The 15,600-nt window shown below is 41.9% G+C and overlaps 1 protein-coding gene across 5 annotated transcripts in view; it reads right to left on the bottom strand.

Moving 5' to 3' along the window:
* The window catches only part of Pak1 (p21 (RAC1) activated kinase 1), a 105,337-nt gene that overhangs the window by 51,665 nt on the left and 38,072 nt on the right, over positions 1–15,600 (bottom strand). For 2 of the 5 annotated variants that reach the window (XM_051148980.1, XM_051148981.1), the window contains exon 1: positions 11,337–11,543. The exons of 2 other annotated variants lie outside the window; for them this stretch is intronic. The gene's annotated coding sequence lies outside the window, so the exon portion shown is untranslated. Of the gene's footprint in view, positions 1–11,336; positions 11,544–15,600 lie in introns of those variants that run through there. One more of the 5 variants, XM_051148984.1, reaches the window with a different exon arrangement.

Genomic DNA, 15,600 nt, shown 5'->3' with positions numbered 1-15,600 from the left:
ATTCTACGTTACATTGATTTGTTTACACACTTGCCTCCCCTTCTCTACACTCAGCTAGACTTGAGACTATGAACCCCTTACGAACAAAGTTTATATCTTAAATATTTCAATCCCCTACTCCATTCCTTGCCAAAAAAAAAAAAAGATATATTGAGCATATGAATTACTAAATATAAGATCAAATGAATAAACAAGAATAATTAATTACTCCTTTCTATACTTAAACACCACCTATTAGAGCTATTCAGAAAACCCTCTCCCTCAGATAGAATTTCAAGTACTTGAAATAACACTTTCAAGACATTCAAAACTATCTTCTCAAAGCTTTACTCCTAGTACCTTCAAAATATATTCACAAAAACTGCATTTTCTTGACCACTGCCCTCTGAGCTCACTTGGACTGAGGGCTCTATCATAGCACTTGGTGCAGTTTCCCCGCAGTCAGCCCTTTTCTGCTATTTCTCCACACGTCTTCTCTGTTTTTACAGTCATTTCCAGCACTTGGGAAGTGAAGATAGGATCCCCAGAAAAACTTGATAAACTAAAAAAAAATGGTGAGCTCCAGGCTCATGGAGAGACCTCAGTAAATAAAGAAGAGAGAAAAAAAATTAACTTCTGGTTTCCACAGGTGAGCTGACATACAAGAACATACATACACCTGTAATTCAAGCACAGAAACAGGAAACTGAAAATTTGAGGTCAGACTATATTACATAGCAAGACTCTATCACAAAGAAAGGAAGGGAAGAAAACAATAAGGGAGGGAATGTTAATTTTAAAATATAAGTTTAAAAAAGAAAAAAGAACTAAAGTGGGACATAGTGGATCATGGTGGGCCTACTGTGCTCTATCTCACATGTAGACAGGGAAAAAATGGCCTTTTCTAAGCAGTTCTGGATCTGGGCAGTAAATGCCTCATATTAAAACAAAACAAAAACAGAAAACATTGTTGATTAAAGAACAAGACTATAAGAGAAACTACAATAAGAAAAGATGCGTTGCCTAAAGGAAAGGGACCAACTGTTATCCATCACATGGAGAATTCTGTGATGTCTTGAGCTCACATGGGGCTTGGGGCTTAGGAAAGCCCTTTACATTTCCCAGTAGGATTGCTGAAATCCTGTGAAACAGTTTCGATAGAGAACCAGCTGGATTACTTAATTTTCACATACAAGATTTCAGCCATCACTTGGAACAGGTATTTTAATAATCATTAACATTAGATCACACATCAGAACTTATAAAAAGCTTAGGAATCTACTTGGTAGGTATCACTTTTCTCATTCTAGGCTCTGCTAGGTGCTGGGACTAGAACATGAAACAAACCCAAAGAAGCATAGTTTCAGAGATGTTGCCAGGCACTCCACAGTGCACACACAGTGAGCACAAGAATCAAGGATCTGAAAAAAATGTTTGTGTGATCACTGCACCACACATCACAGTTACCTTTAGAAGCAAAGGAATAAACTATACAACCTCTAATTTACTTAACTTGTAAAAATATTGGGCTGGAGAGATGGTTCAGAGGTTAAGAGCACTGGCTGCTCTTCTAGAGGTCCTGAGTTCAATTCCCAGCAACCACATGATGGCTCACAACCATCTATAATGAGATCTGGTGCCCTCTTCTGGTGTGCAGGTGTACATGCAGACACATTGTATACATAATAAATAAATCTAAAAAAAAAATCTTTATTACGTTTACTTGTCTCTTTAGTGCATGTGTTCACATGCTCATGCAGTGTCTGCATGCGGATGTCAGAAGAAAATGCATAGGGGAGTGTCTCTTTCACCATGTGGGTCCTGGGGGGTTAAACTCAGGCTTAATAAGTGCCGTTCCCCTCTGACATCTCACCTGTCCTCTAATGCACTTCCTAAATAGTCCCTCAGATCATTATTTAAAATAAAAGAGAGAAAAGAGGAAGGGTGACAGAGATATAGTTCAGTGGTAGACTACTATGCAAGTGACAAATTCAGTTCAGAGCACTGTAAAAAGGAAGGAAGGAAAAAAAATTTTAAAAAAAGGAAGAAAGGAAGGAAGGAAGGAAGGGAGGGAGGGAGGAAGGAAGGAAGGAAGGAAAGAAGGAAGGAAGGAAGAAAAATTGTTAGGAGTTTACAATAAATTAGTCAATAAAACAAAGGAGGGATGGGGAAGCAAAACAACTATTTCACATACGAATTACATTTCTAACTTTGAACAACCCAAAGCAGCTGCAAACTGGCACGGCCAACACTCAGGCCTGAGGAGTACTGTATACCTTTGGTGCTTGGTTATTAGAATCTGATCTTTAATTAAATCGTGCCAAGAGGTTTGCTTTGGCAGGAACCTGGAATGCTGCAGCCTTGAATTTGCTGAGAGATGTCCTTCTAATGCGTCAAAGGCACTCCCACTATGCGGCCTCCAGCCAGCCACTTGCTCTAGTATAGCAACAAGAAAGCAACTGCTGGGGTAGCTGGGAAGAAAACTGTAGGTGGTTCAAAGCTACTTTAATTTCTCATGCTCTGCTGACTCTTATGTAAATACAAACCTACTTTAGAGTTATCATAAGAATTAAAAAACACAAAAGCTTTTAAAAGAGACAGTACCTAGCATGCGCTTAACACAAAAAGATGTCCAACGAATTTTCGTTTCCTCCCCAACTAAACCCACCATTCCATCAGCACGCATTCATGTCCTACCTTTACCTACACTGTTCTATCTGCCTCATATGCCTCAGTGTGTCTGCTTAGCAAACTCCTGTTCATTCCTCAGGGTCCGTTTGGACTCACTTCCTCTAAGAAACCTTTGACGAAGCCTCTTTCTCACTGCCTTCCTTCAAAACTTAACTGCATTGTATACATACCTCTATGAAGCAATGTCAAAATTTCACCTTCACCTCTTGTGGTCACTAGGCAAGGAATAACTATGATTAATTTCTATGTCTCCATGGCCTCTACCCAGCAGAGACATGGAATACCTCAGGAAATGAGCAAGAGCCCACTTTCTAAGCCAATTTGGCTTGGCGGAAAACACAGAAACTGGAAGACTCAAAAGTCAGACAATTCCAAGTCTTCGTTTTAAAGGAATTTAAAACCTATCAGGGTATATAATTTACTAACTTAAATATTGATAAGGGCATAATTCTTGATTATTTTGATATTTTCTCTCTCCCTCCCCCCCCCCCTTGGTTTTGGTTTTTCCAGACAGTGTTTCTCTGTGTGACAGCCCTGGCTGTCCTAGACTTGTAGACCAAGCTGGCCTTGAATTCACAGAGATCCATCTGTCTCTACCTCCCCAAGTGCTGGGATCAAAGCTTATTCTCCTAAAAGTACTCTTTGGTACTAGTTATAATTTGAGATCAAATGAGACAGAGAGCTATGTTGAGAGGCTTTCTAACGTTAAGAGAAATGAGGGGCAACAAAAGTGTGGAAATGGCAGAGATTCAAAAGAAAAGACTTAAAATTCACTGGGCCATGGTGGCGTACACCTGTAAGCCCAGCATTCAGGAGGCAGAGGCAGGCAAATTCTGAGTTCAAGGCCAGCCTGGTCTACGGACCGAGATCCAGGCCAGCTCGGGATACAGAGAGAAACACTCTCTCAAAAAACCAGAGAACAAAACAGCAAAGACTTAAAATTCACTTACTCTTGCCCTGTACTTAGACCACACACACACACACACACACACACACACCCCTTCCTTTTCTTAACACACCTCTCCTAACTCAAACCCTTCTACTATTTTTGTTGGAACTTGCCATTTGTCATTGACTAGCTCCCTTTGGCATATTAGTCTTAAAGAAACCTGCCTATCACCTGAAGAGACTTCTCTAGGTGCAGGCCCCATACCTCCTGCAAAAAAAAAAAAAAAAAAAAAAAAAAAAAAAAAAAAACACCAGGAAGCTGTCTTTTCTTTCACACTCATCCTACAGACTTTACCCTTAATTTCTAGTGCTATTTGCAAACCATTTCTTTACCTCCATCTGGTGAGGGGATGGTTTCTGTGAGTCACCTCTGCTGGCTGCTATCACACTGCCTTGCACTTACAACTCATTCCCTAGTCACTCTCACTCAGTGCCTGATTTGTCTGCCTCTTCACCCCTATCAAAAGTTATCATTGTAGATGAATGACTTCAACAGTCACAGTGATGACTCTGTCAACACCTGGCCACTCCATTTTTTTTTTTTTTTTTTTTACCTCAAGTCCAAGTTAACCAATACCCACGTGATCACACCCAGCGTCTGATCACCAAATATATACAACTTCAATTTATAAGTGAATCATATACACTCTAAACATAATAGCTAACTAGTTCAAGAATTTCTACTTAAAATCTGAAACTTCACTCTGAGCTCCTATAAACTAACTTACCAGACTCTACAATCCTCATCTTGACTTCTCTCCTTGCCTAGTTGTCTCTCAAAATTACCCAAACCCAGAGAAATGACCTAGGGTTAAGGCATCCTGCCAATCTAATGATCTGAGTTTGATCCCTCTGACCCACATGGTATACTCATACACAGAGAGAGAGAGAGAGAGAGACAGACAGACAGAGAGGGAGAGAGGGAGAGAGAGAGAGGGAGAGAGAGAGGGAGGGAGGGGGAGAGAGAGAGGGAGGGGGAGAGAGAGAGGGAGGGGGAGAGAGAGACCTGTCTGCCTTTCCAATTTTTTTTCTTTCCAAAATTTAACCAGTAAAATTCAACTGTCTCCCAAATATCTCTACACTGAAGCAGCACTGTCTCAGAAAACATTATAAAGTCTGGCTAACTGTTTCATTTCAAAGCAATAATTATTCTCCCATATGACACTATGATTTCCCACACCTCTCTCCCTAAATGGACATGCTTATTTTTAATAATCAAAAAGAAATCTGCAGGAAAACTCTATTTTACACCCACAAAACTACAAAGTTCCCTACATATGCAACCATATTCTTTTTGCTTCCAATTATAATGAAGTCATGATGTCATTTTTCCCTTAAAAACTTTCTTTTCCCTATACTCTTTACTTGCCTGACTTCTTCCCTGAAATGACCTTTCAATTACACCAATTTTTCTGTTCCATATATTCAGTCATTTGGTATATTGTCATTTAACAAATAATTTGTTGTGCATTTACAATGTAATAGTACAATTATAGTTGGGTAAAACAAAATTACTATGCTCACAGAAATTATATGTCTCGTATGAGATGCAGACAAAAAATAAAGAATTAAATAAAACAGCACCAAGTACATATGTATGTGTATGTATGGGCTCGTGGTTGATCAGGTCGGGATTTGTTGAGGAAGAAACACTGAAGAACCTGAATGAAATAAAATGACAAAGGCTGGAGAGATGGCTCAGTGGCTAAGAAATGAAGCCAGGTGTGGTGGCGCGCCCCTTTAATCCCAGCCCTCAAGAGGCAGAGGCAGGCAGATCGCTGTGAGTTCAAGGCCAGCCTGGTCTACAAAGCGAGTCCAGGACAGCTAAGGCTACACAGAGAAACCATTTCACGAAAACCCAAAGGAAAAACAAAAACAAAGAAATGAGATGACAGCCAGGTGGTGGTAACTCGTGCCTTTAATCCCAGCACTGGAGAGGCAGAGGCAGGATGATTTGAGTTTTAAGCCAGCTTAGTCTACAGAGTAGTTCCAGGATAGCCAGGGCCACACAGAGAAACCCTCTCTCAAAAAACAAACTATCTAACAAACAAAAAGAGATGACAAATTTTAGATTTAGATTTAGATTAAGCTTTGTCACAGGTGGAAGCAGTCTTGGAGGGCTTTACCCTTGGGGCACCCCATAAATACCTTGTGACAGACTGAGTGGAGCCATCCTGGGCCTGGAATTCAGGAAGCAGACCTGGGAACCCCAACTGGGCTATTGTTTTTCTAATTGACCCTCAACAGGAGAAGGAGACCGCCCTTTTTATGTGACTTAGGCAGGTGAGGAGGAGAGAACAACAGGTTCAGCCCGGGCTTGGGCGGTGTGGAGCTGCGAACTGGCTGGACCAGCACGCGGGCCAGAGAGACACCTAAGGACCCGTCGCGTGGTACGGATACCGGAAGGTTCACTCTTTTGTTCCTTTAACTTTTCTTCCTTCTTGTGTAAGCTAGTTGGGTTGTATAATAAAGTTTAATTGTTAAAAAACAGAGCCAACAAATTCCAGAAGATGATCCTTCTAAGCAGTAAGCAGATAGAGCCATTAAGTACAAATATAGAATATAAAAATACACATACTGGGCACTGGAATAGCAAAAAAAGGTGAGGAAAAAAAATGTGTCAAGACACTGCAATTAAGTGACTAAAGCCACAAATTGTGTGATAGCAACTGCCTAGTTTGTTTACAGCCCTGGGTTTGAGTTCTAACACCAGACAGAAAGCGGGAACAGAGAGAGAGACTGGAAATTAGAGATATAGTCCAACTGTGTGGAGTCTTATAACCACAGTAAGAATCTGTATTGTACAGCAACTGAAGGAAAGCACTGGATTTTTGGGGGGGTGGGTTTTTTCGAGACAGGGTCTCTCTGTGTTAGCCTTGGCTGTCCTGGAGTCACTCTGTAGACCAGGCTGGACTCAAGCTCACATCGATCCACCTGCCTCTGCCTCCAGAGTGCTGGGACTAAAGGTGTGCACCACTACCGCCTGGCAAAAGCACTGGATTTTAAAGCCGTGGTCTGATTTATGTTTTAGACAGGCCACTCCAGCAACAGAGTAGAACAGGCTACAAAGAAGAATAAACGAGAAAACATAAAGAAGTTACAAAAAACAAGGTCAGAACTCACAGCTACACAGAAGACTGGTAGCAGGTAGACAGTAGTTCAAAGGTAAATGTGGCTGGGTAGAGGGGGCTCACACCTTAAATCCCAGCACTCAGGAGGCAGAGGCAGGCAGATGTCTAAGTTCGAGGCCAGCCCGGCCTACAGTATACAGAGTGAGTTCTAGGACAGCCAGGGCTACATAGAGAAGCCCTTGCCTGGAAAAAAAAAAAAGTAAGTATATCTTAAAGGTAAAACCAAGGGGTTTAGAAACTGATGTAGCACAACTAAATGATTCCTTTTACCTGACCCAAGAAATACTGGAATAATATACAAACACTATAGTATCTTACATGTGTGCACATACTCTCCTCTGAAACCAGCATCCTCTTCCAAACACCGCTCTGCCTTTGCTTGCCCTCAGAAGCAGAGCTTCCCACAAGAATTATCTATTAATATTTAAGCACTATCTCTACTACCTTCCCCTCTGTGCCAAGTGGTATCCTTCCTATTTCACCAAAAGTATTCTTGTCAAGATTGACAATCATTTCCATCTTGAAAAATCTAACCATCACCTTTCTGTCCTTACCATGTTCAATTTCTCATCAGCAGTCAATATCATTAACCTCAGTCCTTTTAAATACTTACATTCTCCTTTCCGAGATCCTCTTTCCCGTCTATCTCTTCGCCTTCCCTTCTCCCCTCTGTACACTCTTCCTTCAGTACCTTTCCCACATCCAAGGCTCCAGAGCCCTTTACTCATACCACCCGCTCTCCCCAAGGTGACCTCACCCAGCCCAAAGGCCTTATTGTTGTTGACACCAAGTTTTTACCTTTTCAGACAGTCTCTTATCTGACAGTCAACTCTACCTACACTCCTGTTAAGCTGCAGGCACAGGTCCTGGTAAGAGTGACAGATGCAGTTGTCTCACAGACTGTTGGACTAAACATGATCAAAGAGGTACTCTTAATTATCACAGCAACTATCACAAATTTTAATTATATTCATTTATTATACATCTCCTTAATAAACAACATCAACTAAATACGTCTTATTTACTAACATATATGCAGTAACTAAAAAGGCACTCAACTAACTCTTAAGTTTTGCAGACCTTGAGTGTGCTCTCAAATGAATGCACAGACTAACAGGAGGAAAAGACACAAAATCCACATAACAATACAAACAGCAAGAGTGCAGAGAGGTGCTACATAAATCCAGAAAAGAGGCCCTATCAGTAAAGAAAGACTTTCTTGAGAGGTTGACTTTAGAGTTTATTTTTGCAGAATAAGAGTAAGTATAGCTATTAAGTATCAACTGTGTAACTTCTTTATTTTTTTAATTAATTAATTTTTTATGTACATTGATATTTTGCCTACATGTATGTCTATGTTTGGATGCCAGATCCCCTGTAAATGGAGTTACAGATAGATGTGAGCTGCCATGTGAGTGCTGGGAACTGAACCTGGGTCTTAAGGAAGGGCAGCCAATACTAAGCTACTGAGCCATCATCTCTCCAGGCTCTTTTTTTTATAAAATTACTTTTAAGCTTTATAATAAACTCTTCAATATAAATATAAATATCTTTCATTTTATATGTGAAACTTAGATAAACAAGAAGGTAATCAGTAACTACTAAAACAAAGACTTGGCCTTATTTACTACTTCCTCTATTTGCCTATTGGTCATAGTCTCCAAAATACAATCTTTTATACTGGCCTCCTACCACCTCTCTGACCTGAATAAAGCACTTGATTTCCAGTTGATCTTCATTTTGAGCATGGAGCTCAATTGTCAATCCTAAAAGCCTTTTCTGTCTATCCCCTCTTTTTCTTTTATTCACCAAGAATTGAGACTCAAATTTTAGACTGCTCAGTTGCATCCTCGGGCTTCTGGGCTATAGCATCTAAGCATTGTCTTAGTGCTTTAAGAACGCGTCCACAAACAATAAGAAGGATATAGGTGAATCACCACACACAGTGTGTTGATGTGTTCATTGCCACACCGGATCCTCACCAGCCCTACAGAGTGTGATGTTCCTATCGGAGGTCAGTCAAGTAAACACCTAGCCTATCTAGTCTCTGGACTCTATCTTGTTCCAGAAATTGAATTTAAGAAAACAGAGAAGAAAAAGGGATCAAATAACTCAGAGAGGGTGTTCAGCAGTGAGTCACCTAAATGGCCTGGAGCCAGAAATGAACAGGGACAAAGTCTGCTTCCTTCCAAGGCACTGAGAATTTGTTTGGCCATGCTGTAATAACCTACTACATGTAAATTTGTTTTCTATCTCAGTAATGTCTACACTCTAGTCCCAAAGACAGAAAAAAACAAGAAAACTCTTTATACACAACATGCACATCATGTCACAAGATAACATGGTCTAAGCAAATTCATACCACAATTGAGGAAGATTTGAGTTTCTAGTCCAGCCCTGTCACTGATTTGCTGACCCTTAGTCTTCCTCTACTGCATCATCATAGCTCCCTGAGCTTCCCTCTACACTACCACATGAGGGTCCACACCCTTGACCTGCATCTGAACACAGCAAATGAATCCAACTCCCTCTTTTAAAGGCACCAGTACACAGCAACCAACACCATAACTAACACAGTATAGACGACTGAGAGAATACTTATTTTTAAAACTACATCTATTTATGTATGTGTGTGCTTGGATAGTGGTGAACACATCCCATGGCTCACTTACCCAGACAACGTGTAGGAGCTGATATCTCCTTCCACCATATGGAACCTATGCTATGGGTCATCATGCTTGGTGCCCTTACCAGCTACAGAGAACATGTCATAATGGATGGGTGTACACAGACACACACACACACACACACACACACACACAACATATTCTAGAAAGTGAGTATCAACAGACATTGCTCATGGGGAGAAAAAAAAAAGACAGAGCAAAAATAAACCACTTCAAAGAGCCTACCATCAGGAGGGGTAAAGAATTAACCTATATGGTTACATATCCTTTAAATACCTTTAGACATCCTATATAGTCTTTCCCTCCACAGCTACCCTTACCCCCAAATAACCTCTATCTTCATACCAAAGCCACCTTCTTCTTCAAAAGAACACTCTCTTGTCCCGAGATTTTACCTTCTCTTCATTCCACAGTGCTTTCACCTCAGCCCCTCACCTCAATGAGGGACTCTCAGTAAGGTCTCTAGCTGTATTCGAACTTCTTCTCCAGCTCAAGCCTTCTATCGTGCTTGTTCCCTTCTGCCATGTTTTACCTTGGCTCTCAAGGAATAAAGATGGGGAAATATATCCAGAAAGAAAAACTACTTATTGGGAAGCCCCAAAACACAGCTTAAGGGCAGTAAAGAGAGAGCCCAGCACTTAGAGAAAATACAAGTTTAGGTCAAAAACAAGCTAGCTGTTTGGCCCTTACAAACATCACAGCAAAGGCCCCTACAAACCAACAACTACTACCTATGAGAAAGCACAATCAAAAATGAGGAGAGACAGACAGAGAGAAAGAGAGACAGAGAAAAGAACAAGAACCCAAAGAAGAGCAATAGGATCCAGGGAAGAAAACAAAAAAAAGAAAAGAAAGAAAGAGAAGAGGAAAAAAGAAAGAAAAACATGGGTTATGGAGGGGAAAGAGATAAGAAAGTGGGACGTATGAGGACAGGGAAAGGAAGAAAGGAAAATGGTGAGGTAGGGAAACAGGTGAGGGGGCAGGCAAGGAAAAAATGACCAGCAGGAGGAGAAAGAAAAAAAGGAAGAGGAAGGCTTGCCAGAGGAAATGCATAGCTCCTCTGAAACCAAGATGAGAAAGAAGGTCCAACATAGGTTAGTAGTATTTCTACTTCTTGGTGCCAGACAATAAAGGAAGGAAGTAGAGTGATTGAGACACTACACAGTCTCAAGGTCTGCCGTTTAACAGCGGTGCTCCGGAAGACAAGCTGGTTTATAGCAGTGGTCTAAGTATCAAAGAATTGGCCAGTTCAGAGAAAATATTAGCATGCTTTCACCTCACCCCACCTTCCTATACTCAACACACCTACACCTACCCCCAACACAAGCATCAGCATTTCCAGCCTGCCTTGCCCTGAAATCACTGGATCTAAACAGACCAGCAGGATGCCTAAGAGAAGGCTGGCTCCTCAGCCTCTATCTAGCTCACTTTTCCAAGATAATCTGACAGCCTTGGAAAGCCACAGTTACAAACAGAATGTTAAATCCTTCTCTTCAAATAAGGGAACTGAGGCTCACAGAGACTGCCTAGTCTACACTAGGTCTCCAACCAGAGAACAGCACCCGTGGTCCCAGTAAGACCGCAGCTAAACCAAGGCACAGAAAACATCACCCCGCCACCAAGCAGAAGCGTGCTTACAAAGGAGTGGGGCCCCTGAGGCATGCAGTTCCCCAAAAATCCAGCTTTCCCTTCATAATCTTTCCTAGCCAGAGATCTAATTCCAGCACAGGCCTAGCCCTGAGTGGGCTTATCTCAAGATTCCACCCTCCGGCCCTTCCCTCGTGAAGCGCCCATAAGGTAAATAGAATGCAATGCTCTTCCCACTCCCTTCTCCGGAAGGCAGCAAGTCACCCCCTTAGCTCAGCCTAGCTGTGTCAGGCCCAGGAAAGGCCAGCATTACCTGGCGTGGGGTGACAGGCCCAGCATCTCTGATGATCTTGTGTATCTGTCGCAGAGCCGCACCGCACCTCTCCCTGCTCAGCAGTTGGGACAAAGCCTGGGCTGAACCAGCCCGACAGGCTGGATTCGGCTGGGCTCAGCAGCGCAGCCACCCAGCCCCCGAGGCGCAGCACACTCAGGCCCTCGTAGGGCGGCAGCAAAGACACAGCAGCTCAGTGAAGAGAGAAAGGGAGGGGAAGGAGGCGGGGATAGCGCTGACCCCGCCCCCTTCTTTCGGAGCCGGCACTGAGGGGCGGGAAACAACTACATTCCCAATGTTCTGGTTGTCTCTGCTGTTTTCACAACCCTAGCTCCAATAAGAGGTAAGAAGTGGCAGGCAGGCTTTTCAGAGTAGTGGTTCTCAACCTTTCTAACGCTGCGACCCTTTAACACAGTTCCTCATGTTGTGGTGACCCCCCCACACACACACAAATCATAAAATTACTTTCACTGCTACTTCATAACTGTAATTTTGCTACTGTTTTGAATCGTAGTGTAAATATCTGATATTTCCAATGGTCTTAGGACCTGTGAAAGGGTCTTCAACAACCCCGAGAGGTCGTGACCCACAGGTTGAGAAAAGCTGTCCCAGAGCCTGGCAGAGACCTCTTGAGCCCTAGGGTCAGTAAGAAAACCACCTGTCCTCTGTACCTTAGTTTTGCAGCCGGGTATTGAGTCTTTCCTAGACCTCCTTAATCAGATTCAAGGTTCATTCAGATTAGAATGGAGGGAGGGGGATCTATCTCTTCTGCTGACTCTCTAAAAGGTGCCCATGAAAAATACTAGGTGGCCCTCACACCAGCCACCCTCTCCTTTGGACAAAGAAAGTTCAGCAGCACTACCATTTAAGGGTTATTTATTGTATACGACTCGGTACTTTACAAACCTGTATCTATTTCACAGCCTTATGAAGTAATCCTTACACCAATTCAAGGGTGTCAGAATTGGGGAACTAGGAGAATGTGACCTCAGATTTTTTTGTTTGTTTATTTTGAAGACAGGGTTTCTCTTGTAGTCCTGGCTGTCCTGGCCTCACTTTGTAGACCAGTCTGGCCTCAAACTCACAGAGATCCTCCTGCCTCTGCCTCCCTGAGTGCTGGGATTAAAGGTATGCATCACCACTCCTGACTACCTCAGAATTTATTTAGCACCTGCTAGATACCAGTCACTATGACAGAACTGGAGCTGGACAACATATTAAAAAACTAACTCTGGTCAGGCACAGGGGCGCACACCTGCAATCCCAGCACTCAGGGAGGCAGAGGCAGGCGGATCTCGGTGAGTTCAAGGCGAGGCTGCTCTACCAAGGGAGTCCAGGACAGCCAAGGCTACACAGAGAAACCTCGTCTCCAAAACAAACCAACAAAAACCTAACTAACTCTGGACTGTCCCTCTTAATCTATGGTGCCTCCTGAGGACTGAAATGATAAAAATGTTTCTTCGCATATTTCCAGATATTCCCAGGAGACATTATCTCTCATCACTCACCACACTCACCAAACTCATCCCTTGCCTTTGAGAAACATGACTGGAGTCAAGTTGTGCAGATTTTATCTTCCAGGTCATAATTAATGAATTTAGAGATTTTTAAATTATTTATATGTCTTTATCTGGCATGGTGTGTGGGTGGCACATGTGTGCTATGGTATGTATGTGGAGATGGATCAGTTTTCTCCTTCTACCATATGCGTCCTAGGGCTCAAATCAGGTTGTCAGGCTTGGTGCCATCTCACCTGCTCCAAAGTTTCAACAACAGAAGGGCTCTGGAAAAACAGAATGACAAAAACTGACATTTTTTAAAAAGAGCTGTGGTCAATGGAAAGTAATATGGGCCAGATCACAACTAACAATCTTTTAGAGCTAGGGGCAACAGAAAGCAGAAGACTACTAATTTAGATGGGTGTCTAAGACAAAATAACACATTCTAAAGAGACTGCTTGAAAGCAGCACAGCAGACCAGGTATAAGACAGGAAGCAGTGGGTAAGAAAATACAGTGACTTCTCCAGGGTCACACACCCAGTAAATGACATTACCATGAATATAGGTCTGACTCCTAAGCCTACGTTTCTTTTCAGTCCTCTTACTTGTTTTGTTACTACAAATAATTGCCAGTCTTATACTAACTCCAAAGTGTGGGTGACCAGCATGAAACCTGACTTGTACCACATGCAGCCATCTTCCCTGACAGATGTCTGCACCTACACTCAGTGTGCACAAATTCGTCTAACCGCAGAGGAAGAGCTCTATACAGAAAGGACTCAGCTCTTTTGTTATTCGCCCTTCCCAGGTCCTGAGTACTTAAGAGTATTTGGGAAAGGAGATGGAAATTTCTGCATTAAAAAAAGAACTGGCCAGTTGGTCGGTGGTGGCACACACCTGTAATCCCAGCACTCGGGAGGCAGAGGCAGGCAGATCTCTGTGAGTTCGAGGCCAGCCTGGTCTACAAGTGAGTCCAGGACAGCCAATGCTATACAGAGAAACCTGTCTCGAAAAAAAAAAAAAAAAAAAAAAAAAAAAAAAAAAAGGAGGATAAGGAGGAAGAAAGAAGGAGGAGGAGAAGAAGAAGAAGAAGAAGAAGAAGACGATGACGACGACCTGGGACCAGTAAAGTGATCAGAAGGTAAAGGTAAAGTCACTAGTGGGCAAGACTGACCAGGGTTCCATCTTTGGGACACAGAGTAAAGAGAACCAACTCCTTCCTACATGTTTTTCTCTGGTGTCCACATACACATCATGATATATAATAAATCCCCTCTCCCTTTCTCTCTCTCTCTCTCTCTCTCTCTCTCTCTCTCTCTCTCTCTCTCTCTCACACACACACACACACACACACACACACACACACACACACACACTACTGGAGAGATGGCTCAGCAGCTATAGCATTTTTAAAAATATTTTATTTTATTTTTTATTAATTTATTCAGATTACAACTCAATTGTTATCCCATCACATGTATCCTCCCGTTCCTCCCTCCCTCCCACTTTCATCTTATTTCGTAGATAACTAGCACATGCAATCAAATGCTGTCACCCCCTCCACTTTGCCCCCCTCACTTTCAGTACTGATATACCTTTCCATAAAGGGTAGGAAGAAAGGGGAGGGAATTATGTAATGAATTTTAATTAAGTTTTTAAAAATAAGAAAAAACTGAAATATTTATTGACCCTAAAACAAACCCTCAGCTCCCTCTGATGACACACGGGAACTGAAGCAGGGAGGCATGCTGATAGGAGGCCAACAGTTTTATTAATTACTGAAGACTAGGCTCATGATCAAGGATGAAAAGGGATGCCAGGTGTGGTGGTGCACACCTACAACTCTAGCACTCAGTCAGGATACGCAGATAAGGGAAACACTGGGAGTCTGAGGCCAGCCAGGGATACAGAGTGACATCTTGCCTCTAAAGCAAACAATAAGAAGGGAAGGGAAAAAAAGCAGAACTGAATGAGGTAGGAGGAGGAACTTTAAAGATGAGGCTCTATATTTGAAAGCAGAAATTAAATCAAGGTAACGTATGACTTACTGAAATCTACATGAGTTGGCAGTTGTGTGCAGTAACTTTTTACATTTATTATGTAGCCCTTTAATTTACAAAGTAAATAATTGACAAATTATCCTTATAAGCTGTGGACCTTGGACAGCAATGTTTTGTCTATGGAGTCTTCTTAGACCTAACTAGGCCCTTTTAGGTCACACATCTGGCCTATGCAGACAAATGAACATGTATCACCTGTTCACTCTATTATAAAAGCTAATAAAACTGGGTTTGTTTAGAGACTACCACTTTCAACCTAACTGTTTATGTACTTAACTGCATACTATGACTGTAGGGTTTGAACTGGTTTTCCTTTGCAACCACAAACGATTTTAAACATTTGCTGAATGGAAATTATAATCTTCTGATACCACAACTAAATATATGAGAAGTCAACAATGGAAATTTTGGTATAAAATAACCATGTAATGTGCCATTCTTTCTTGAAGTAATAAGATGGAAAGCCTACTAAGGACACTTTCTGAAATAAGGAAGAGTATAAAATAAATAAGTAAATAAATAATAAAATAAGAATAATAGATTTCAAAATATTTTAAGGAGTATAGAAACACAAGACCAAGAAACAAATAAGCTAAAGTCATCATACTACCAATTTTATTTTATTTTGGTTTTTTGAGACAGAGTTTCTCTGTAACAGCCTTAGCTGTCCTGGACTTGCTCTGTAG

This window comes from Acomys russatus, chromosome 7 (assembly GCF_903995435.1).
Source record: "Acomys russatus chromosome 7, mAcoRus1.1, whole genome shotgun sequence".
NCBI classification, from domain to species: domain Eukaryota; kingdom Metazoa; phylum Chordata; class Mammalia; order Rodentia; family Muridae; genus Acomys; species Acomys russatus.
The sequence above is the reverse complement of the archived record's forward strand: the minus strand, read 5'-3'. Positions and strand labels throughout refer to the sequence as shown.